The following is a 25222-nucleotide window of genomic DNA, read 5'->3' on the forward strand; positions in this document are numbered from 1 at the left end:
GCAGGCGCCCAGCGCTTACCCCAGGGTGGCCCGCGGAGCTGGGAGCCCCCTCCAGAATTTATCTTTGGGCTTCTCGTATTCCTTTGTGCTGACCCTCCCCCCTTAAAGTCCCACCAAAGAACAGACCATGAAAGCTCTTTTGTTCCTTTAAGGACAGCAGAGATTGAGTGGCATTTAAAAATAATCACAGTGATAGCCGTTGCCATTTATTAACCAGTTATTATGAGTCAGACGCTGGGCTGAAAACTTTAGCTAGGCTTTTATTTAATCCTCTCCATAGCCCTGGGGTGGGCATTAACAGCATGATTTAACAGACGAACAACGAGACTCAGAGAGGTACAGTAACCTGCCCAGGATCACACAGGGATCCGGGCCCAACCCTCAGGCCCTTTGAAGGTCATAAGCTTTGTTTGGCCAACTCCCTAGGCCCTGAGTTGACCGCATACTTAAAATAAAAACAAACAGACAAAAAAAAAAAAGACACTGAGTCCCCTTAGAAATCACTAGGCTCCCAGAGCTTGGTGAGGTTGTCCTGCATCCTGCCCAGCTTCACGGCCTCTGCTGAGGTTGTCCAAGGGTGGACAGGAGAGCCAGGCTGCCATCCTGGCTGAGGGTCCCTGGCGCAGGACCTCAGTTCCCGGGAACGTCATAGGCAAGCCCTGCAGGTGTCTGGTGCAGCGATAGTACCCGGTGGCCGTGGGGACAGCTGCAGCTTTGCGCACCTGTCACGGTTGCTGGTCTGTACCTGCCACCCAGGCTGCCACCTTGATGGTGACGCTGGCTGGGCTGGGTGTGAACCCTCTGCAGACTGGGTTTTGCCACGTCTGCTCTGCCCACGCGGCCTGTCTGGACTGAGCCTCTGAAGCCCCCCTGTGCTGAGCACCCTCGAAGGAGCGCAGATTGACAATGTCGTCTCCCAGAACCCCCCTCGCAGCTCGGGGAGGAGGCCCTTCTGAATCCCAGTGTTGGCTTAATGACGGTGTCCCAGCTCAGGGCTGCATGGGGGTGGGCGCCCTTACACACTGTGTCCCCCAGCCCAAGACAGCCTCTGCACATAATCAGTGCTCAGGAAATAGTTCTTTGCTATGTTCTTTCCTGGGTACTGGGGATTGAACCCAGGGACACTTAACCACTGAGCCGCATCCCCAGCCCTTTTATCTACTTTATTTAGACACAGGGTCTCTCTGAGTTGCTTAGGGCTCACTAAGTCGCTGAGGCTGGCTTTGAACTGGCCATCCTGCCTCAGCCTCCACAGTCACTGGGATTACAGGCGTGCACCTCTGCGCCCAGCTAGGAAATAGTTCCCGATTGAAGGCGGGACTGTGGCTGAGGTGGAACCTGAACCAGGTGCCTTTGACTCCAAAGCCCTGGCTGGAGCCCTGCCTGGCCGAACCTGGCCTGAACACAGCTCAGAGCCGGCATTTTTGTGGAAGGGGAGCAGCCAGGTCAGGCTGAGGAGTACTCGCCACAGCGCTGCGTCTTCTCTGAGGGAGGGTGGGCAGGTGGCCGCAGTCAGGCTACACTCTCAGGTTCCAGCACCCCGTACCCCTGGCTGAGAGGAGGGTCCTGCTGTCCAGACCCCGGCACAGAGCCCCTTGGTCCAGCAGGGCCTTGCTTGCTGACCTGTCCACACGCCCCGCAGGAGTTCTGCTGGAGGCAACAAGCCCGATGCTCCCAACGCTGCATCTGGTCATTCTTGTGGAAAGGTCACCAAGCAGTGTCATTTAGTAGGTTCTACAGCCCCCCCCCCCCCCCAGGACCCTAGACCAAGTACGAAAGGAATGGAGAAAGAGGCAACAAAGGACATGGAGTCTTCGTAGAAATCACCATGATGGCAATTACGGCCAATTTTTATGTCAGTCCTAATGAAGATACCAAAAATACCGTAGAATTAATAATTATATAATTCCTAATGGCTCAAAAAGCTCAGATATGAGAGCATATTGTGGCAGATTTTATGACAGTCCTCACGAAGATGACAAAAGTAATGGCCTAATGTTTACGTAATTCGAAACAACTAAAAATAGCACAGGTATGAGGACATCTTACAAACAACTCCTTACCCTTAACTTGGACAGTGGACCAGTTTTTTGAAAGGCACAAACTACTAACACTAGAAAGAAAAATAGATAATCTAAACATCCTATATATGTGTAAGAGAAATTGAGTTTTTATTTTAAAGATCACTCAAAAAAGAAAACTTAGGTCCAGACACTTGCATGAATGAATTCTATCAGATCTCTAAGGAAGAAATGTTTTACAGTCTCTTCCTGAAAATAAAAGATGAGGAACTGTCTCCCAATGCATTTCATGAGGCCAGCTTTACGTAATACTAAGACCAAACAGTACAAGACAATGATAGACCACTATCCTTTGTGAATATAGATGCAAACATCCTCACCAAATCATGAGCAAAACCAATCCAAGAACCTGTGAAAGGGGTAATATGGCACAACCAAGTGAGTTTTATCCCAGGAGTATAAGATATTCAATATCCACTGATGATGGAAACTCTCGGCAAATTAGGGATGGAAGGAACTTCCTTCATCTGATGAAGGTCATCTCCAAAAGAAGCCTACAGCTAATATATTTCATGGTGAAGAACCAAGTGTTTTCTTCTAAGATTGAAATAAGACAAAAATGTCCTCACCATTTTTGTGTCATACTAGAACTTGTAGCCAGTGCAATAAGTCAAGAAAAAGAAATAAAAGGTATGTAGTTCAAAAAGAAGAAATAAAGCCTTCTTCTTTACAAAGAAAAGAAGTATACAACTTTACAGAGATGGATCGTCTCCACGTAAAATTCCAAGCAAGCTGCAAAAAAGTCCAGAACTAAATAATGAATTTAGCAGGGGGAAAAAGGTACACAGCAGCCTATGCAAATTAATTATATTTCTCTATGCTAGGAATAAACAACTGGAACTCAGAGTTAATGAAAGCAATACAGTTTACAATGGCACCCAAAATACTTAGGTATAAATAACAAAAAAAATGTGCAATTTTTATATGCTAAATACTACAGAACAAAAAGTACCTAAATAAATGTGTTCACAGACAGACGAGGCAATACCACTGGCCTGATTGCACATGCCTGTAATCCTGGTGACTTGGGAGGCTGAGGCAGGAGGATCACAAGTTCAAAGCCAGCCTCAATGAGAGCCTCAAAATGAAAAATAAAAAGGGGCTGGAGATGTGGCCCCGTGGTTAAGGCCCCTGGGTTCAATCCCCACAACCCCCCCACCAAAAAAAAAAAAAAATACAGGAAGAGGCAAGAGTATGAAGATGCCAAGTGTTCCTCATTTGATTTCGATGGATCAGAACCCCAGAGGCTTCCTAGAGGCTTGTTTTGTAGATTTTTACAAGCTGATTCTAAATCGTATGGAAAGGCAAAGAGACGAGAGGAGTCGAAATGATTCTGAAACAGAAGAGCACAGTTGGAGGACTCGATCCAACTGCAGGACTTACCGTAAAGCCACAGTAAAGAGCATGGTGTGGTATTAACAAAAGGTTGCACGCACAGACCAGGGAACAGAAAGAGTCCACAAGCAAACCCGCCCAGTAAGCCCAGCCGAGTGCTATGGACTTGGTGGAGGGAGGATAGTCCTTTCAACAAAGAGCACTGAGCAATGGAAAGTCCATGTGCAAACAAAGGAGCCTCAACCCAGACTTTACACTTTATATGAAAAGCAACTCAAAATGAATCCGACTGAAATGTTAAGTGTGAAATCCGTGTGACCTTAGGTGAGGCAAAGCGTGATCCGTGAAAGAACGAACTGACAAATTGGACATCATTACATTAAAAACTTCTGTTCTACCTAAGACCCTTCTAAGAGAAAAGATGATCCGCAGAAAGGAAGTATTTCCTAATTACTTTTCTAATGAGGGGCTTGTATTAAGAACATATACAGTGGCCGGGCACGGTGGCACATGGGTGTGCTCCCAGCGACTCAGGAGGCTGAGGCAGGAAGATCTCGAGTTCAAAGCCAGCCTCAGCAACTTAGCGAGGCCCTAAACAACTCAGCAAGACTCTGTCTCTAAACAAAATCTGAAGAAGGGCTAGGGATGTGGCTCAGTGGTTAAGTGCCTCTGGGTTCAATCCATAAAAAATAAACATATAAACATGCTCGAATTTTGGGCCAAGGATCTGGGGAAGTTTTGTGTTGGGTCTGTAGTGGTGAACGTTGACTCTGCACTTGTCAAAACCCACAGAGGTGTCTGTCGCTGAGTGCAATTCTGTACGTAAGTTTTTAAGACTCACTGGGGCATGTGTGTGTGTGTGTTGGGGGAGGGAGACCGTGCAGACCAACTGAGACAAGGAATCTCACTACGTGTGATCTCTATAAGCACAGGAGGGCATGGAGAGAAGAGGTGCTGTCCAGGTCACTGGAACACAGATGTGATTGTCACCGTAAGGCAAAAGATGAGAACCAGACCCAGCATGTGTCCAGGGCAAAGCTTTCCCCGCGTCCCCAAAGGGGTACAGATTAGGGATTCTGAAACTACTTCATTTCCAAAAAATAAGTCTGTTTTAAATAAGGAGCACCAGGTTTAAAGGAAAGGGGGAAGAGGGACAAAGTCCTGCAGCGCTGGGTAAGAGTCAGTCGAATGGGACTCATTACCAAAAAGGAAAAAACATACATCCACACAGAGAGAAATAAACAGATACAGAAATCCGAGCAGACGTATGTGTACGCATGAGTTCTCCACGCAGAGCTCCACCCGTCGAATAGAACCGGTTCCTGGACCCGCCATGGAAGGGGAACACCTAGCACCTGGTCCTGGTCTGCAAACACTCCTCCAAATCACAAAACCAGGGCTCTTCGGGGGACCGGTTGATTCCAGGTCTGGGCAGGGAAGGTGCAAGATGAGCTCGTCATTTCTTGTTCTGGAAAGTAAAGAGATGCCGTAACATGAATGAATGAAAAATGAACACGGGAGATCCGGTAGGCACAGGGCCAGCCCAGAGGCGTGTACCGCGGCCAGAGGAGGGTCAAGTAAGCGGAAGCCGCGCTAACGGGATGACAGAAATATCGGAGAAGGGCAGCCCCTCCCAGGGAAGTCCTGTCGGTAGGGAGGGAAGGGAAGCACCATGTGAGCCACATTACTGCCATGTCCTGCAGGCAAGGTGCGGCCATGGAATGCGGCCAGTTGGTGGAGTGTAAGCCGAAACAGGGATCGTAGGTAGCCTCGCCATGGCTCTACCAATGTCTTGCAAATATAAAGGGCAAGTGAGTTTGCAGTGGCCAGTCCTGGCAGTCACCCACCTCAGCCGAGTGTGTTTTTAAAAGTCCTAACTGCGTTTTCCAGTTGCAAAACGGATCCTTGCAAACTGCAGAGGAGAACTGCAACTCCCAGCCCTGTTGGCAGGACAAGGCCTTCCTCTCCTGCCCCATCCAACCCCAGGGACGGGACAGCTGTGAGCACTTGACGGCCTTCCAGATCCCCTGGGGTCTGGCCTGCCATCCGCAGTGACTTTGGTCACAGTGACATGCCCGTTCTGGTCCGTTTATGACCCCCATCGGCTTCTTAGGAGGTGGCTTCCCTGCGCAGTCCAGAACCCATGTCTCCGAGCTGTGAAGTCCCCACTTCACAGTGTTAAGATGGGCTTCCTCCAACGGAGAGGCACAGGGCCGGGTGCTGCGCAGGGGTGGGGCATTTGCCCAGCTCGAGGGCAACCTGGGTTTGAGCCCCAGCACCGTAAAAAAAGAAAAAGTCAGCGTTCATGTGACCGTGTCACGGTGGCCTTGTCACCGTTTTTACCTACTTTGAGCTGATTTCTGATGTCCTCTCTGCCGTCAGAGACCATGGGAAGAAGGCACAGGTGTTCCTGAGCATGCTCTCTCATCTTGAGCTGGGTCTGGAGAGACCTGTGTGCAGGTGGGGAGGGCCGGCTGTGTCTCTCCCTACGACCACGGCCACCTGTCGTTCTCATTGGTGGAGTCCTGGGGGCATTTAGGAGGGCGCCAGGTGCTGGTGATCCATGGGGCAGAGCGCCCTGCTGAGCACTTTTTATGTTCCGCCCCAATGAAACCCTAAACAATCTCCCAGGCAGATGCCATTGAAAGATGAGTGAACTGAGGCCCAGAGAGGTCAGCGTTTGCCCAAGGACACACAGCAAGGAAGTGGTGGAGCTGGATTGGGGATCTGGCCCCAGAACCTCTGTTAACCCTGTAACCCTGAATTTGTGTGATGGAAAAACTAAATTCAGCCCTCCCTACCCCTGTCCTGTCCTCTGCTGTCCCCACACTGGCGACTCTTGCCAGATGTTTCTGCCCATTCTGCTCTTGGATTTGAAACCTGGAGGATTCTTCTGCATGTGGAGGATGTGTTCCTGTGAGATGGCAGGAGGGTTGGCAGAGCGAGGGCAGTGATGATAACGGGGACCAACAATAACCAAAGTGAAGGAAAGCAGAGTGGTCTGCTGATTTCTAAAATGGAGGTAATGACATATTAGTCACCGGTATTTGGGAAGTGCTCCCTCTGAGCCAACCGTGGTGCTTAGTGAGTGCTATTTCTGCAGTGAGTCACTTAACACTGCAAGGCAGCACTAGCATTATCATATTTTAAAGATGGACGCCTAAACCCCAGAGAGGTTAAGTAACTTACCCAAGGTCACACAGCTAGGAGGGGGAGCTGGAATTGGGACCCAGGTGAGTCTGGTGCTTAGTCACAAAAGTCTTGTTCCCCTCCCTTCCCTCTCCTAACTCCTCTCCTGCCAGTGCCCGTGGCTCCTACCCTGACTCTCTAGAAGTGTTTCTCAGGCAAGCCAAGAAGGGATGGAGCCCTGGGGCCTCCCCTGCATGCAGCCTGGTCTCCCCAGGCCCCGCCAAGTGGGGGAGGAGTGGGCAGAGCCGCCTTCACCCGCGTGGCACGTCTGCTCTCGCCCTGCACACCCACGTGGTATGGCCAACGTCACACGACAGTGACGCAGAAGCCGCCAGTGGCCCCCTTGTCTTGCACGGTGCTCGAGGCAGCCCCTGGGGAGGTCCTGAGTGTCGGTGGGATGAAGCGGCTCTCCCGGGCACATTCCGAGTGGGCAGAGAAGGGGCGACTGAGGCAGGGCCTCAGGTGGGAAGGCGTGTCGGCCCAGGCCAGCCCACTCCCGGGACAGCAAGTCCTCCGACTGGACGCCCGCGCCCTTCCACGGACTTGTACCGTGTGGCTGCGTCCTGCTCTGCCGGGAAGCCAGCTTGGCTATGCTAAGAGCCGTGGGGGTGCCACCCTGGCACAAGGACCGCGGGGTCCGGTAGTGTAGTGCCTGCCATCCCCAGGGGAGGCCGTGGCCCGCCTCGCTTTTAAGATCATTTAAACAGAAATTTGTGGTGGAGCTGCATTGGGGGAGCTAAGACCTGCTGTTAACCCCCGCCAGACACGGCGATGCCGCCACCAGGCAGTGCCAGGTGGGGAAGAGACGCTCACGCTGGTGCGGGCCGTTCCATGAAGCCCTGCCGCCCGGCAGGCGGAGGCAGGAGGGTCACGATCTCAGGCCAGCCGGCAGCTGAGGGAGCTCCCGTCTCAGGCACGACCCACTGACGGCACGTGCTCTGCGGCCCCGCTCCCGGCTGTGTGGCCTCTGTCTCCCCAGGACTCAGTTCCTCATCTGTAAAGTGGGAGTCATAGGGATCCATGTGACAGGGTGACCCAAGAGTCGCTGGCAAGCACTCAGTGCAGATGAAAATATTTTTAAAGTACGGGTTTTCATTTTCTTTTTAGATTTCAGTGCAGTCCTGTGAGGTCTCGGGCAGCGGGAGTGATCTGCCCGGGGTCACATTCCAGGAATGTGGCCTGCCTCCCAGGGAAGGGGACTGCCTCGGTTGTCCCTCCAGGTGAGAAGGAACCCGAGGCCGTCCCGCCAGGCCCTCTCCAGCCGGCCAACTCCTGCCCGCCATGCCCTGCAGCAGGACCCAGGGCAGAGCCGCATCCTTGCCAGCCCCTGGGGTCTGGAGAATCCCCCAGCTCTTTCCTCAAGAAGCGGGGTGACAACTTCCCTGTCGTTGCTGAGGCTGCGCTTGGAGAGCTGGGCGCTGCCTCCTTTCCCGAGCCTGTCCTGCAGCAGGGACTTCTGTGAGGAGCCAGTTCCTTGGGGCCACTGCTGGGGTGCAGTGGCCACCTCTTTCTCCCCGGCTGGGGTCCACAGCCCTGGAGCTGAGTTGGCATCTGGCTTCCCTTCCCAGGGACTGTGGAGGTGCCTGCGTACTTGCCAACAATAGTCCGATAGTGCCAGCTGTCCTAGGCGGGTCCTGCCAGGACAGCCCGAGCTCCTGGTGTGAAGCCCAGTGCCTGGACATGCTCAGCAGCCGACACGGGTGCGCCCTAGAGCGAGCCTGGCCCCGTGGCCTCTGCCATCCTCCGGCTGTGATGACAGACATCCTTCCTAAGAAGCGTGGAGGTGTCTTTCTGAGAGAGCAGAGGCCTGCGGGACGGCGGCAGGCTCCCCAGTGGGCGGGTATCCTGGTCCTTCCTGTGGCTGGTGGAAGCTGGCTGCTCGCTTAGCTGGGCAGGCGTTAACTAAACTGCAGACACTCGAGGTGCCCGGTCCTTCTCCCCAGCCCTCCTAGGGTGGTCATCGCTCCCAGGCAGGCCGCCACCAGAAAGACTTGGCTCGTCCAGCAGGCCCGTTAGAGCAGAGCCCAGCTGAGATTTGCCTGGCCACAGGGAAAGGCGAGAGCCCCTGTTCGTGAACTGGGGTCCCTGGACCCTTCCGGCCGCTGGAGGGAGCCTACAGCTGAGGCTGGCTTCGGGCTTTCCGTGGAATCTGTTGTTCCCATGTGGCCAAGCAGGGGCCTAGGGTGGGGTCATGGATCCAAGAAGGAGTCAGTTGTCCTCTGGCCTAAGATGTGGCTGGGCTGAGCTCAGGCCCGTGTGTCTGCTGTCTGACGTCACCCGGATTCCCTTTCACAAGGGATTGATTGCCAGCGGCATTGCCTCAGCCACTGCCATGGGACGGGGTGGCGTGAAGGGCTTCGAGAGGCGGGTCATGCGGCTGCAAAGTACCTGCAGGTCCTGCTCACGGACAGTGGGCCAGGAAGTGGACAGGGCCGGCGGGCAGCTGGTCTCTGGGCCACGGCTGGAAGCCTCAGAGTGAGAGCCGGACCCACGGGGTTCCTTGTCCCTTGATTCTGGACGTTAATGTTGTCTGCCAGGCGGGGCCCTGGTCCTCCTTCACGTGGCCTCTCACGTCCTCTTTCCATGGGGCTACTGTGGGCTGCCAAGACGGGGCGTAGGAGACGCCAGACAGTGGACGGCGTTGGAGGCTGCATCCTTTCAATGCCACAGACCCCCCAAGGCAGGTGGCACCACCCGGCAGAGCTGTCACGAGTCCCCACAGGGTCACAGGGAGGAGAGCAGACCCCTCGCTCCTGCACAAGTGTCCCCGAGCCGCTGTGACACGGGACCACAGACGGTGTGCTGGGAACAATAGGAAGCACGCAGCTCCGGGAGCCGAAGCCTGACATCCAGGTGGCAGGTCCCCTCCTTGTCTCTTCCTGCCGGGGACCTCAGCAGTGGCAGCACAGCCTGGGCCTCCACGCGGCCTCCTTCTCCTCCTGCCTGTCTCGGCTCCCCCCTCTGTCTCTGAAGTTAGGCCCACCCTGGATCCAGGGGATCTCATGTGAGACAGTAACTAATAGACATCCACCAAGACGCTGTTTCCTGATGGTCACACCCGCCGGTCCTGGGGGTCCTGGCTCAGGTCAGGGACGTTTCCAACTGTGGAGGACACAGTCAGTGCAGAGCTCTGCTGGCTCACGGTTCTGGAGGTGGGAGAGGAGAGAGGGAAAGGGAAGGCCTTTGTGACCGGATCCCCTCTTAAAGGCCTCACTTCCTGACACTGTGACAACGGCAATTAAATCGCAACATGAGCTTTGCAAGCTCTTCAAACCCTAGCAAGCTTCCTGGGCCTGGGACAGCCCCTGGAGTTACAAACACAACCTCTGCCTTTTTTTTTTTTTTTTTTTTTGGTACTGGGGATTAAACTCAGGCTCACTCAACCACTGAGCTGCATCCCCAGCCCTGCTTTGTATTTTATTTAGAGACAGAGTCTCGCTGAATTGCTTAGCACCTCACCCTTGCGGAGGCTGGCTTTGAACTTGTGATCCTCCTGCCTCGGCCTTCGAGCCACTAGGATTACAGGTCTGCACCTCTGCACCTGGCTTCAGCCTCTGCGGTTAAATTGCAGATAGTTTAGTGGGGCATTGGGAGGAGTAAGCCGTAATGGAGCCAGACTCTCAAAGAGGTACCTACGATTCTACTGCTAATGTGCAGAGAGGTCAAATGACCGGCCCAAGGTCACAGGACTAGGACGTGGTGGAGCCAGACCGTGAACCCAGGCAGACTGATTCCGAATCCTCGTGTTAACCACTGCACGCTCTGCCTGTGTTGGGGACTTGGGGGGAGCCTTCACCCCCTCTGAGGAGGGCCAGCTGTGGCTAGCTGGCCTTTCGGGGTGTCCTCTCTTGTAGCATTTACTTGCTGAGAATCTTCCTGGGCCTGAAGTGCAGGCTTGAGCCCCTAACCACATGGTCTCTACCCCTGCGAGGCGTGCGGTGTGGTCGGAGTGGAGTGTAGACGATGACACGGGCAAGAAAGTGCAGGCAGCCACCTCCCAGGCAGGAGCCCAGGTGCCAGTGGGGGCCCGGGGGGCAGGAGCAGGGAGCGGCATGGGGCAGGCAAGGACCCTGGTCCCAGCAGCTTTCCCGAGACCTGGCTTCTGGCTGGGCAGATCCAGAGGCACGTGGCACTGGAATGGCTTCTGTGAATTCCAATGTCAAGGAACCAGCGGTTACAAAGCAGATGCACCCCGACATTCAGAGTTTGGGGTGTCAGGAGAACTGGGGTGTTGAGCAAGCTGTTTCTTTTTAGTCTGATTTTTTTCCAGCTACTCAAGTGAGAAGTTCCATACCTAGGACCTCACCCGGGCAGACATCCCAAACCTGCAGACAGCAGGAGTCGCTGCTTTTTAGAGACATAATTCATCAACCCTAACATTCACCCTCTTTCACTCTACAAATCCGTGCATTTGAACAAATTCACAAGACTCTGCAGCTATCCCTGCTATGGGATTTCTGAATGTTTTTATCGCGCCCCTTAAATCCCTGCACTATTCCCGCCCTCCACTCCCTGAAAACTCAGTCTCTTGTCTCTGCCGGTTGACCCATGGGGACATTGCATTTTAGTGAATCAGACTGTGTGGCCTTTTCATCTGGCTTCTTTCACTTGACATAATGTCGTCTCTATCGATAAATCTGTTTTTATAGTGGAATATAATTCTGCTGTGGGCTGTGCCACATTTGGCTCCGCGGCTGGCTGATGGACGTCGGGTCGTTCCCATCTGCTCGCGTCTTGTTATAGCTTCTGCTTCTTTTCTTTCCTCTATGATCCCATGATCGGTAGGATACAGTGTCAACTGTTTTGCATTCCACATCTCTACTCGCATTTTCTCCTGCACGGTAATTAAAAACTTCTCATAAGCACAATTTGTAATAGTTGCAAAATAACATTCCATCCTGGGGCTGGAGTTCAATTACCAGCCATTCCCCTGAAGTCAGGTGCTCAGCTGTTTCTAATTGAAACTAGGTTTTTCGAAGGAGCAACAAATGGGAGAAACCTCAGAGGACCTTTCCAGAGCATCATAAGCCCCCTCCCGACCGACCATGACCGTGATTCTTCCCAAGACTGCAAGGCAGGGGTGGGACCTAGTGAAGATTCTTCTCTATCGAGGGGAAAGATCAGCCGCAGGCCCAACCCCTCGTCCTGGGACCCCCAAACACAGGGCATGTGAATGGCAGTCTATGCTCTGTCACACCTCTGCAGGTTTTTAGACTTCTTTTTATTTTATTTTACCTTATCTTTTGGTACCAGGGATTGAACCCTGGGACACTTAATCACTGAGCCACATCCCCAGTCCCTTTTATTTATTTATTTATTTTTTATTTTTTTTGGTGCTGGGGATTTGAACTCAGGGCCTTGGGCTTGCAAGGCAAGCACTCTACCGACTGAGCTATATCCCCAGCCCTATTTTTTATTTTGAAAGAAGGTCTCCCTAAGTTGCCTAGGGCCTTACCGAGTTGCTGAGGCTGGTTTTGAACTCACAATCCTCCTGCCTCAGCCTCTCTAGTCGCTGGAATTATAGGTGTGTGCCACCATGACCAGCTCTACACTTCTCTTTAGAATTATTATTTTTTTTCTTTTTGTCCTTGACAATCTGATCTTCACAAATAATTTGGAGCAAACAGAAAATGAAAGAAGAGCCTGCAATCAAAATTGCCTGGAATTTACCATTTGGGGCAACTCCGTTGAATGGCTGGGCGTATTTCTTCCCCGTCCTTTCAGCCTCGTTGAAGACCACATCAGATAGGAAATGACCCCAAAGTCCAAGTTCAAACATGAAATGTGTCCGGCACAGACCACGTAGAGAATCCTACACTTTGGAAACTAGTGCAATGACTTCAGTGTATGTATTTCTAACACATTATGCTTAGGTGGAGAAGAAGGATGAACTTATTTTAGCAAAATTGGGATTAAACTATTTTCTTTCCTTCACTCTGAAACAGTGCAGCATTTAGATCCTTCCATGTCGGAAAGACTTGCAAAATGTTGGTTAAAAAAAAGCAGGGCACAGAGTGCTGTTATATAATTCCAGCTTCGCTTTTTGGAAGAGGGAGGTCTGTTCGTCTGTGTGTAGGTACATCTGTGTAGACAGTTCCCGAATCGAGAAATGACCCGCCAAGGTTACTGCTTGGCCACCGCCCTGACACTTAGAATTCTGGACCTGAGATGTATTTTTAAGGATGGGGTCGGGTAGGGGTGGGGGAGAAGCATTTTACAGTCAGTCTACACTGCTTTTTACTATTTGACTATTTGTACTATGGTTGATTTATTGGTTTTATAATTTTTAAGAAGTTTGATTAAAAGAAATCATTATGTGTCCTTCAATAACATCATTTTTAATGGCATTACAGCACTCGCTGTATGGATATGTGACACAGTGTGTGCCTGTTCTCCACTTCCTTGGTCTCTAGGAGGGGGTTCAAACTCTTTCTGTAAATTTACCTTTTGCTTACACATAATTGTTTGCCTAGGGATAATTTCTAGAAGTAAAGTTGCAAATGTTCTTACATCATTTTGTCCAGTGTCCCTGAAAGAGTTGTCACCATGGGGTGCGCCAGCAGCCTTGGCAGGTGCTGCGATCCCTTCTCACCCAGATGGGGCCGTGGAAGCCCTCTTGTGTTCAGCTCTACTTGGCTCACCGTGAGTGTCTGCCAGGCTTTGGCGCCTCAGATGTGGTAGGGAAAATAACAGATCCCCAAAATATCTGCAGCCTAATCGCCAGAACCTGGGAATATGTTTGGTGACTCGCAAAGGTAGACTCAGGTTGCTGCTCAGCTGCCTGGAGCTGGGGAGATGATCCTGGATTAACCCGGTGGATCCTGTGTAATCATGGGAGCTCTTCCCCGTGGGGGTGGGAACCAGGAAGAACTCAAGATACTCCAGCTGTGTGAGAAAGACGTGGCTCTGTGCTGCCCGCTCTGAAGATGGAGGAAGGGACCACCAGCCTAGGAATGTGGGCCATCTTGAAAAGCCTAGAAAAGGCAAGGAAATGGATTGTCCCCAAGACTGTCCAGAAAGGAACCTGGCCATGCTGACATCTTGATTTTAGCCTAATGGGATCAATATCGGACTTGTGACCTTTAGATCCATGAGAAAATAAGTTGTGTTGCCTCAAGCCCCTAAGCTGGGGTAACTTGTCACAGCAGCTGTAGCATACTCATACGGGGCATGTGGTATCGCCTGGACCTCTTCTAGTTCTGACCCTGGCAGGCACTGGTTCTCGCCTCCGGGTCTCCATCATCTGGCATCGGTGTCGATGGCGTTGCTGGCTTCCTGCTGACAGCTGGAGGATGCTAACGCATTTGGAAGGCAGGTCGGCTTCCTCCTTTCTGACCACAACTACAGAAATGAAAGCCACTCTTGTCTTGGATGCCTTGACCTCCCCACTGAGGCTGGGAAGGAAGAAGCGTCTTCACGTGTTTTCTTTGAAGTCATCTCAGTCTTCCCAGGTGGTGACTCCACCTGCGTCACCGCTGTTCCGAGATGTGCCATGATGACATTGTCACCCTTCTGTCACCGCTCCCCCTCCCCCATGCACTGAAGTGGTACCTCTTGTGCCCTTTTAATCCTGAGCACTTCAGTATACTTTTTGCCCCAAGAACAAGGACATCGTTCTTGTTCTTGCAAAACAGAGATCAAAATCAGGGACCTGGGCTCGGTGCCGATCTGTCCAGCGCGCGGGCCTCATCCCAGCCTTGCATCTTGTCCCAGGACTGTCCTTTTAGAGCCGCTGCTCTTCTGGTCCAGGAGCGAATCCAGGATCGCACCTTGCGGTTTGCTCAGGTGACTGCTGAGTGTCATTTAATCTGGAGCAGCTACCCGGCCTTCCTGCACCGTCCGTGACACGGACACTTTTGGAGAACGCTGGCTCTTTCTGTCGTCACGCGTCCCTCTCTCTGGGTTGTCTGTCTTCTCCAGTGCTGGGGGCGGGGTCTGTTTTGGCAGGAACACCCCAGCCATGTGGCCGGGTCTTGGCTGGGTCCTGCTACGTCAGTTGGTGCCGTTATCAGGGAGGGTAACCTTGATCGCCAGAGTAAGTAACGTCGGCCAGGTTCCTGGGCTACGAAATGACTGTTTTCCTTTTTGTAATTAGTAACTCGCTTGTGGGTGGTATTTTGGGACTCTGAATACCCTGTTCCTCCTCACTCTTCACCTCCGAGATTTGCCTGATTCAGTTTGTTTCATAAAAGTGTAAAAACCCAGCGGGCATCTCCCCACGGGGGAGCTTTGTCCTCTTGTTTGCTTAGTGTAAACCTGTGCTCAGGTATTCTCGCTGTATTTGTGGAGTTATCATTTATCATCAGCCCTGTTTATTTTGATGCTCAAAGATTTAGGCATAGTGGCCCCTTCCAACCGGCTCCCGTGCCCTTTTGACAAGCGCCTGTCGTTCCTCGAGAATCTCCATACTTTCTGGCTCAAGAAAATGGTTCGGGCTCATCCCGGGGGCCCTTCTCCTGGGACCCTGGCTCCTCACCTACAGGAGTGGGGTTTAGGAATCAAGATGTGCAGGCTTGGTGGGCTCGTTGCTACTGGGGGTCACAACCTGCAGGCCTCCGAGTGGCAAACCTTGGAGGCATGCGTGTTTGCACACCCGCCTGCGTGTCCCATCCTGCAACACACGTGTGCATGTGAGTATACACATGCACACACACATGAAGTGCATGCAGTTGGATGTCTCCGTAGGCTGCGAGCTCACTCCCCAAGGCCCCCTCCTTGGGTCTAACCCCCGAGTCCTTCCCGCCTTCTTCCATTTCCTCGACAGTGAGAGATCAAGATCCCAATTTCAACACAGTTACTCATGTACTCAGTGTTACCAGACACAAAAGTAGTTTGGGCGTGGTCACATGTGTACCATGGGACAAATGCCTGCTGGGGAGAGATTTGTTGGTGTTTGGTCTTTAACCTGAGGGTCTGATCCTCAGAGTGCTCTGAGAGTTGGGTCAGGTATTTCCTCTTCCCCTTTACTGTTGTGGTGATGTATATGAAACTGGTTCACGTATTTCTGCTGGAATTCAATAGGGTTTCCCCTTGTCTTTATTGATTTAATTTTACTTTCTGAGTAACTCAAGCATCAAAACCATACAAAAAGTCACACTCAGAGTGGCGGAGCTTCCCCACTACCCTTCTTATTCTCACTCCCTCAGCACAAGCAACCAAAGAAATGAGTTTCTGGTTTTTCCTTCTGGCTTCTTTTTACAAAGTCAACAGGTTCAGGTATACTTTTCCTTAGTTCTTATATAAAAAGAAGCATGCTATAGGTATTTTTTGGATGTAATTGTTCAACATAATATCTTGGCAATCTCATTATGTCACTACACACAGATCTTTGCCATTCTTTTCACAGCTATATAGTATTCCACTGTGTGATTTTTTTTTTTTTTTTACCATATTTTATCTGAACTTTCTCTTCTGTATGGACATTTAGATTATTTTCAAGATTTTTGAATTAAAAACAATGAATAACCTTGTGTTTATGCATTTTTTTTCTTTGGGAAGTATATCTTCATGGTACGTTTAAGTGGACCATCCTGAATTCCCGCCATGTGTGAGCCTGCTGTTTCCCCAAAACTGACAAGTGCCATGAAGTTTTAAAATTTCTTTCCAATCTGAAAGGTGAGAATTGGCAACTTGTTGTAACTTTATTTTGCAATTTTTGTACTATGCATCAACTTGAACATCTTTTCATATGTTGTAGAATCATTTTTGTCTTTCTTTTCTTGTAACTTGTTCACGACTTCTTGTTATCTTTTTCAATCAGTGTTTTGGATTTATCCTCCATAACATTTAAAAATGTCCTTTATCTGTGGCATACACCACAGATGTTCTCTGCCATGTCTCTCAGCACAGGCTCACTGACCACTGTTAAGCAATAGAAATTCTCCCCCAGGTCTAGAGGCAGGGAAGGCCAGGACCAAGCAGCCTGCTAGCTTCCTTCCCACTGTGCCCTCGAGGGCTGAGAGGGAACTCTGGAGTCTCTTCATCTTACCATGCACCAGCTCTCTAGGGTCAGGGCCCCACCCTGCTGATCTCAGTAACATTTGTAACCTCCCCAGAGGCCCTGTCTCCAAACACAGACGGTTCCATTCCGCTCGGCTTAGGGTTGGTAGGGTGGGTGGGCAGCAGGGAACCACACTGGTTTTGGCTGATGGTTTTCTTTTTTAAAGATATTTTTTAGGTGTCTTTAGACCTTTATTTTATTTATTTACATCTGGTGCTGAGGATGGAGCCCAGTGCCTCACACGTGGGAGGCAAGCCACAACCCCAGCCCGATAGAGTCTTCTTCAATGCCGAAGTCTGGTTGTGTCCAGATGAACTGTCAATCTTTCCTTGAACTTGAGCACTAGCTAAAATACCTTTCTCTGGCCGGGGAGTAGAGGAAGTACCCGTTTCCCCGGGACGCCCGTGTACACTCCGGAGCTCGGGTCTGTGGGCGTTTCTCCTCCCTGAGGGCGGGAGCTGTTCTATCCTTCTGTGCACACAGCTGGGTGGCCACGGTACTGCCTGTTGAAAGCCTGTCTTTGCCACGGAGCTTGTCCATGCTACCCTCCTGTGTCCTTGGGCTCGACCCCAGGCAGTGCTACCCTGCCGACAGGCGGAACTGCTGGGTGTGCCCGGCTTCAGGCCCCAGGGCTCCCCCGGGGACCCCTCCCGGCTGGTGCTGCAGGACCGTTCATGGGGCTTTGTAGATTAAAACAAAAATTAATTTTATTCACAAATAATAAAAATAATTTTTATTTAAAAATTATTCCTAGATAGTAAAATTATTTTATTTTAAAAGTTAATAGATGTATTTTCAGAGCAGTTTTGGGTTTACAGAAAAGTTGAGCAGGCAGCACTGAGTGGCCCCATCGTCCTCGGTTCCCCCGCCCCGGGCCGCCCCTGCTAGTCACCCGTGTGGGGACAGGAGGGGTACCTTTGTCGCCATTCATGAGCAGTACTGGTAACATCACTAACTAACAGCTGTGGTCGACATCAGGGCTTGCAGTTCCGTGGGGTTTTTTGTTTGTTTGTTTTGGATACGGGGCCTTTGACCACTGAGTCGTGTCCCCAGCCCTTCTTATTCTTTGCTGTGGGGCAGGGTCTCGCTGCATTGCTTAGGGCCTCTCTAAGTTGCTGAGGCTGGCTTTGAACTCTCGATCCTCCTGCCTCAGGCTCCTGAGCCGCTGGGATCATAGTCTTGTGCCACCAAGCCCCAGGACGGTTCTGTTTCGATAAATGCAGGCCACCGAGCCAGCACGCCGTCACCATTCAGAGTAGTTTCACTTCCTAAAATTCCCGTGCCCTACTCATCATGCCTCCGCCCAGCCCCAGGCACGCACTGATCTTCAGGCTGTTTCCATCCTCCTGAATGTCACAGAGCTGGGACCACAGGGGCTGCTGGCTCTCCTGCCTGGCTTTTCCTCCCTAGCAATACGCATTTCCTCTGACGTCACTTTGCATCGAGTCATCATATGGGACATCTTTATGGGGCCGGCATGATGGCGCATACAGTGTGACCCTCAGCTCGGGAAGGGAGGCTTGCGTCTCCTGACTTCTGCCTGTGCCGGGAGCTTGCTGAGGCTTCTGCTGTTTTGCAGTTTATCACAGATCGTTGTGTCCAGTAGTCACTGTGCTTAGCGATGTGCCTTTCCGGCTCCTCTAAGTACATTTTGATTGTTTTTTTCTTTTGCACAAACTCCCATATTGTCTGACACCCGCTTGCGGGAGTTGGTCTCGTCTGACACAACGTTGAGCGTAAGAGCGCAGAAGGGAACGGTAAGCCGTGATGCCGAGCCCCTTCCAAGGACAGGCTTTCCTCTCTCTGGAGGCTCAGAGTCTCTCCGTACCCGGGATGTCTTGCTTACTCCCAAGGGCCTTGTCACCTCTGTCCCCGTGGCAAATGGGGCTTCCCTCCCTTTGCATCCTCTAACCGTAGGACGCTCCTTCTTGTTGGCGTTCTGAGGGGCTGGACCGTGGGCACCCGCCCTGCCGCGCACACCCGATCTTCACGCAAACGGAGCGTCCCGCCTGTCCGCGGGGACGGCTTGCTCAGGGTGCCCCTGCCGCCCCGTTCACTTCACTGCCTGTTCGTGGACTCGGGTATTTGTTGGGCGCTTCTGTGTGCCACTGGCAGGGACGCAGCCGGCTGGCTTCAGTGCTGACCTCCAGCATGGTCTCAGTGACAGTACCCCAGGGGGACTGGGGACACCCGTCTCGGAGGAGGAGGTGCCCTTCGAGTCGGGAGCTGAAGGCGGAATGGGCATCACCCAGGTGAAGAAGGGAGGGAAAGTGTGTGGGGGGAGGAGCAGCATCTGCGCAGCCTCCAGGGGGGAGGGCCCGGGTCAGTGGGAGGGGCCGAGGTGGGCAGGCAGCTCAGGCCCTGAACCCCTGGAGGAGGAGCTGGGAGCCCCTGGGGCTGGTTAGGGAGGGTGAAAGATGGTCCAGCAGAGTAGTCCTCGTTCACCTCTGGTCATCAAAATGGACCTTCAGTCATCTGAGTTGAAAGGTTGAGTGGCAGGTGCCAGTCTGGGTGGGGCCCAGAAGAGCAGCCAGGCTGGGTTCATCCCGCTCTGCTGCTTCTACGCTGGGTGTCCTTGGGCAAGTGACTTCACCTCTCTGAGCCGCACTGTTCTCATCTATAAAACAGGAAGCCTTGCCTGCCTGGTTTAGTGCTAAGTTTAAAACTGAATTTTACCAGGTGGGCGGCCTCAGTGAAGCACTCTGGGGTCTCTAGTTATTATTTGTCCTGTGTTTGATGATGCCTGTCATTGCTGGATGTTTACTATGGAAGCTAGATTTTCCTGTGGGAAGAACTCAAGAGCAACCTCTCACATGCCTGGCTCTGAACTTGACTCTGGGTCCAACCTTGGGCACGTCCTTTCCCCTCTGGCCTCAGTTTTTCCACTCACAAGCCCTTGCAGAGGGCTGCCCACATTGGGAATAGGCAGGACTGACGGCAGATCTGCCGGCGCCAGAGAAGGATCCAGAAAGGGTAGGGCAGTGCACTGACGGTGGGCGTGGGGGGCTTTGCGGTGCTGACCTTGGTCTTCTGGCTGGGTCCTGCCTTGGGAGCGCTGAGCCTCAGAGGGCTCCTCCAGAGTCCCCCACCCAGCTCTGGCCCCGAGCTTGTTCTGGAACCGTCTTGACATTTATCTGGATCTTCCTGATTTTACTTTTTTTAAACATGGGCAAGGTTTACTGACTTCTGAACTGTTGGGAAAAACTAATGTTGTCTCATTAAAACCGCATTGTTCATTTGTACTGAAAGGGGAAAAAAAAACCATTAAAGTTTTATACCTGACACGGAAAACTATTAAAGATTCATAATTGAAAAAAAAAAACCTCTTTAATAGAATTTGAATTTTCATTGTGGCAACGCTGCCAACCACCGGGTCCTTGCCTGAAGCCACAGAGTCCATTTCAGTACAGCCTCGGGGAGGTGGGGAAGGAGGCCAGGAAGCAGGCTCCCCTCCAGTCCCGTAGGCTCAACCTGAGTCCGGGAAGGATGAGTTCCCAGATCCCAGATCCTGGAGGGATCTGGCTCTTTCAGATCTCTCTCCCGACAGCCTCAGGGGAGGGAGCTCAGAGCTCCTGCCATTGGATTTGATTCGCACAGAGTCTTCTTGCTAGTCTGTTTTCAGTTCCCATCACTAGGCATGAAGAGAACACCTACTGTGTGCACGGTCCAAATCCCAGGGCCAAGCAGGGTAAGAGGAGCTGGAAGAGCAGTTGGCTTTTCTTAAAGGGGACTTACTTGTTTGAGCAGGGACTTTGACAACTGGTGGAACAAAGGCCACCACTGGTCACCTCCCTCCTGGCTTCAACCTCCTCCTCTGCAAGATGGGGTGACAGTATCTGAGCTTCGTGGGTATGGCCAGTGTGTGGGTCAGTGAAGCTGGGAGGAGGGGAGGTGGATGTGGCCTTGAGACCCAGGGAGTGGGGGTGGCAGGTCTGGTTGGCGAGTGGTCAGTGGCTGGCTTCTGGGTAAGCATGGTTTTCCAAAAATGCAGCTCACATTTATTGAGCACCTATTGTATGTTAGGCACTCTTTTTTTTCTTTTGGTACCAGGGATTGAACCCAGGGGTGCTCAACCACTGAGCCACATCCCGAGCCTTTTTTTTTTTAAATCTTTTTATTTTGAGACAGGGTCTCACTAAGGTGCTGAGGCTGGCTTTGAACTTGCGATCCTCCTGCCTCAGCCTCTGGAGCTGCTGGGATGACAAGCCTGTGCCACCCCACCTGGCTTAGGTCTGCTTTATATGTGTCCATTCAGCAAATATTTGTTGAGCATTTACTGTGTTCCACTTTAGGTGCTGGGGATCCAGTGAGGGCATTAACTCACCTGTGAGGTGGGTCCTGATAGTATCTCCCTTTTCCAGAGGAGATAACTGAGGCCCAGAGAAGTTAAGTAAATTCCCCAAGGTTCTACAGCAAATAAGTGGCGGGGTCTGGATGTAGACCCAGACTCCTGGGTTTGGCTCCTGCCGGGCCTCTCCTGCAGCCGGCACAGGTGGTGGTCTTGTTCCCCTTCTGAGGGAAGAGGGTTCAGAATAACATCCTCTCCCTGGGTCTCATGGAGACTGGCTGGGTACCCGCCATCACCTCGGACTAGCGGGTGTGAAGCCCCAGCCTTCAGGTGGGCAGCCAGGTTCGGGGCCATCAGCCCATGTCCACGCTCACGGCATCGGGACACCAGCCTGTCACCCTGTGGGGGTGGCGATGGACTCCTGGCTCTGCCTGGAGATGAAGGGCACTGCTGTGGTCCAGCCTCCACTCCCGCGTCACGGCGATGAACAGGACATCGTGGTGACACATAAAGTAAGCCACTTCTACTGTTTATCCTCCTGTCCTCCCGGCAGCACCCGCGGCAAGCTGAGCAATGCCAGCCGCATGTCACACCTGGCACCCGTCTGTCCTTGCTGCCCTGCATCCTGTCCCTGCGAGCCCATCCTTTCTGGGCCTCAGTCTCCCGTCTGCAGGAGGGCCCGGAGGTCCTGCAGCGACAGCTGTATTACCTCTTCATCCTCCCCCTGGTTTGTCCGCATGGCCTCAGCCCGAGCTGGCCTTGGGGGTGAGGACAAGTCACCTTTCAGAGAACAAAGAGCTCCTGGTCTTTCTCTGGGAAGGAGGGAGATTAAGACCTGTACACGTGCCACCACCAACTTTGGGTGGCACAGACCAAGGGAAAGAGGAAGCGAATGGAAGCCGACACCAGTCTCCCCATCCGTTCACCATCCACTGAACACCTGCCACCTGTGCTGAGCTAGAGAAGGGAGGCACAGGAGCGAGGAAGAGAGCCGGAAGGGCGGACTCCAGTGCCGGCTCATTCACCGAGTTGCTGTGTGACCCTGAGCAAGCTGCTGGACATCTCTGAACCCGTCTTCTCTGGACAGGAAGTGAATGAAGAGCTGTGGCCAGCCTCCCCGCGTCTCCGGCCTGTGTGGCGTGCTCCCATGGGTTCTCACAGCTCCCGGGAAGTGATGGCCTGCCACACCCGCCTCAGATGAGAACACTGAGCCTCCTTGAAGGTTGTGCGGGACCACTTGGCTACAATGTCACAGTTGCCAGATTTCAAAACTCCATGCCCTGCTGGCCCCCTGGGCTGCCGTGTGCAGCAGGGAACACCTGCGTTGCTGGGAAAGGTGTGTGGCCAGTGACCTGGCAGGGCTCCTGGATGGCAGGGAGTTTCCCACGAGTGGAGGAGGGGAGCGAGCCGGGCCCGGTAGATGTAGCTCAGAGCACCTCTGATGCTGGGGGACAGTGGCAGCCCTGGACACCAACCCGGCCTAGGCCTGGAGGAAGAGGGACAGCAGGGGCTGGGAAAGAGATAGGGAGGTGGTCAGCTCAGTTCAGGGCTGTTCCCCAGCCGTACGGCACAGAGGCCCCAGGCAGCATCTGCTGTCCTGCAGGGACAGACTTATTTAACAGGCACGCGGAACGGGGCTCGCCCAGCGGAGACGAGATCTCGCGGGTAGCAGGGCACAGTTTGCAGCTGAGCGTGGGGGTGTGCTGGTCGCTCACAGGCCCAGGTTGCATCTGCCCCCGCCCCACCCCCCATCAGGAGCCACTGGTTCTAGAGATGACGACACCCTTACCCCAGAGCTGCCGGTTTAGGTCATGAACATATAAGATGCTCATGGAAATTGGAGTTTCAGATGAGCAATGAGCACTTGTTTCGGTAAATGTATGTCCCATGCAATAGTTGGGACATAGACGTATTTTAAAAGTGTCTGCTGTTTATCTGGAATTCAGGTTTAACTGGACAGCCTGTATTTTTCCGGCAACCTTCCACCAGATGCTGGTGGCACTGAGTTGTTCCCTCCCTCCCCTTCCCTCTGTCCTGGACCCATAGAGAGAGGCTGGCTCACAGGATGCTCCTATCCATCTGGCCTGTCAGACACAAGTTCCCTTAATTAAACTGCTGGGGATGAAATCAAATGTATTAAAGTTAGATTAAAATTGATTCCCTGAGCTCAACAAAAGCCAGAGCTATTGAGGGAGATACTTAAGAAAACAGAGCACTTGGGCGGATGAGAAGTGCACCCTTGGCTGCAGCCCTGAGCAGCGGCGGCAGCCAGCGAGGCCTGCGCGGCCAGAGACCGAGGTGGGCCTGCGGCGGGTAGGCGGCCTGGATTGGGTGCGAGTGGGCCTGGCTGGAAGTGAGCTTCCCCTCTGGCTCAGGCAGGACGCGTCACTGGGGAAGCTGTTCTTGGCTGCAGCTCTGCTCTGAGCGTCAGAGAAGGACGACCGGAGAGTGGCCAGGAGCGGGCGAGGCAGAACTGGCAGAATCCACACCGTGGTGCAAAGCCCTGCGCGCCTGGGGCCAAGCCCGGAGCCAGGCTTCTCGTCTTACCTGTTCCCATCTCAAGCCCTTCCCGAGGAATCCTGGGGCTGCCTAAGTCCTCTGGGCCTGGGCTTCGCCACCAGGTGCCCAGGACATGGAAAGGGAGGAAGAATTGTAGGCAAGGGGGTGGGAGGGGTCGGGGCTGTGGCATCTGGCATGGAAAGACAAGTGCTGGCGACTAGAATCTTGGAGAAGGATGATCCTGGACTAGGGGCTTGTTGTTACCCCCGAGGCAAATGAAACCCAAAAGCCAGCAGGGGAATCTGGGGACTCACACAGCCTGCGAGTAGCAGAGCTGAGATTTGAACCCAGGTCTTGGGTGTGAAGCCCTTCACCATAGTGCTTTGCTGTCTCCTGGATGATGGGAGGTCGTTGGATGTTTTCAAGTGGGTGAGATGTCATGAAAGCAAGAAGTTGATGAAATTCATCTGGCCCTGTGTCTGTGGCCAGTTTAGATGTAAATGCACTCAGGGGTGACCACCTTGGGACGCTAGGAGTCAGCAGGCGGAGGGCACCCAGGAGAGGCGACCAGCAGGGTGGATCTGCTAGAGGAGCTGCTCAGAGAAACAGGGCAGAGTTGATGGGAGGTCAGAGCTTCAGACGTGGCCACTGCAGGCAGGGCAGGGAAGGGTGGTGGACCTCGAACATGCTGGATTTGAAGTGATACCTTGTGATTCCCAAACAGAGCTCCTGGCAGCAGCTCACTAGTAGACAGCAGAGGCCATGGGGCCACCTGACCTGGGCTTGCCTCCCGCTCCTCCTCCTCCTTAGCTGGTGACCACCAGCAGCGGGTTGAGCACCCTTTGAATCTGAAGTGCTCCGAAATCCTGTCAATTTTGAGACCTGACACGATGCGCGAAAGGTCTCAGATCTCAGAGCACTTCAGATTCCAGATGTTCTCAGCCAGAAAATCTACGCAACTCTTTCAGAGTCAGAAAAACTCCAAAATCAGAAACGCTTCTGGTCCCAAGCTTTCTGGATAAGCCTTGAGGACCCCTGAGCCTGTTTCTCTCCAGTGGATGAAGAGTAACCGCAGCTCCTCTGTAGGAAGCTGGGGATCCGAAGTGAGGAGAAGCTTATAAAGGGACAAACACGACTGGCGAATGTGCTTGTCCTGCAGGACTGGGGCAGAGGTGGGTGTGGAGCTAGGACTGGATGGGAGTGAGGGTCCTTTCGTAAGAGGACAAATGGAGGATGGTGGGAACACGAGGTGAAGAGAATAATTCTGTAAGATGACCCCGCTCTGCTGGCTCCCCACTCGCAGCCTCACCTGGCCTGAGGGGACAGGAAATGTCACATTCCTTAACGAACCGAGGCAGGGGCAGAAGGCCTGGCAGTCAGCGTGGATAACGAATGATGGGGGTCGAGAGAAGACGAGGGCTGGTCGTCGCCGGGTTGCCACCACCTCTCGGGATCACACCTCCCTGCTCCAGGGATGGCTGGCCCTTACCCCAGGCCGCTCCGTCCTGCCCTTGGGCACACACAGAGGAGAAAGAGAAGGTGCGGGAATCTCGGGTCTGTAAGAGAGCAAGACATACTCTGGACCGAGAAGTCTGTCTCTGTCCCTTTCTTAAATAAAACTTGCTTTCTGCGTTGCCTCCACGTTTCTCAGGTGTTTGATCTTCACACGGGGCAAGGAGGACCCCATCCTGACTTCCAAGACCAGTATCACTTTTATTCATTCCACGACTTTACCGAATTCCACTGTGGGCACCCTGGGGATCCAGAGCGGAGAGACTGATGGGGAACCTAGTTATAGCACCAAACTGGGTCTGCTTTTTTTTGTAGGGG

At 52.8% G+C, this 25222-nt stretch overlaps 1 protein-coding gene across 2 annotated transcripts in view; it reads left to right on the forward strand.

The window, feature by feature from the left end:
- Whrn (whirlin) overlaps positions 1-25222 on the forward strand; it is an 85158-nt gene that overhangs the window by 37571 nt on the left and 22365 nt on the right. The window lies entirely within an intron of this gene.

This window comes from Sciurus carolinensis, chromosome 14, assembly GCF_902686445.1.
Source record: "Sciurus carolinensis chromosome 14, mSciCar1.2, whole genome shotgun sequence".
Classification (NCBI taxonomy): domain Eukaryota; kingdom Metazoa; phylum Chordata; class Mammalia; order Rodentia; family Sciuridae; genus Sciurus; species Sciurus carolinensis.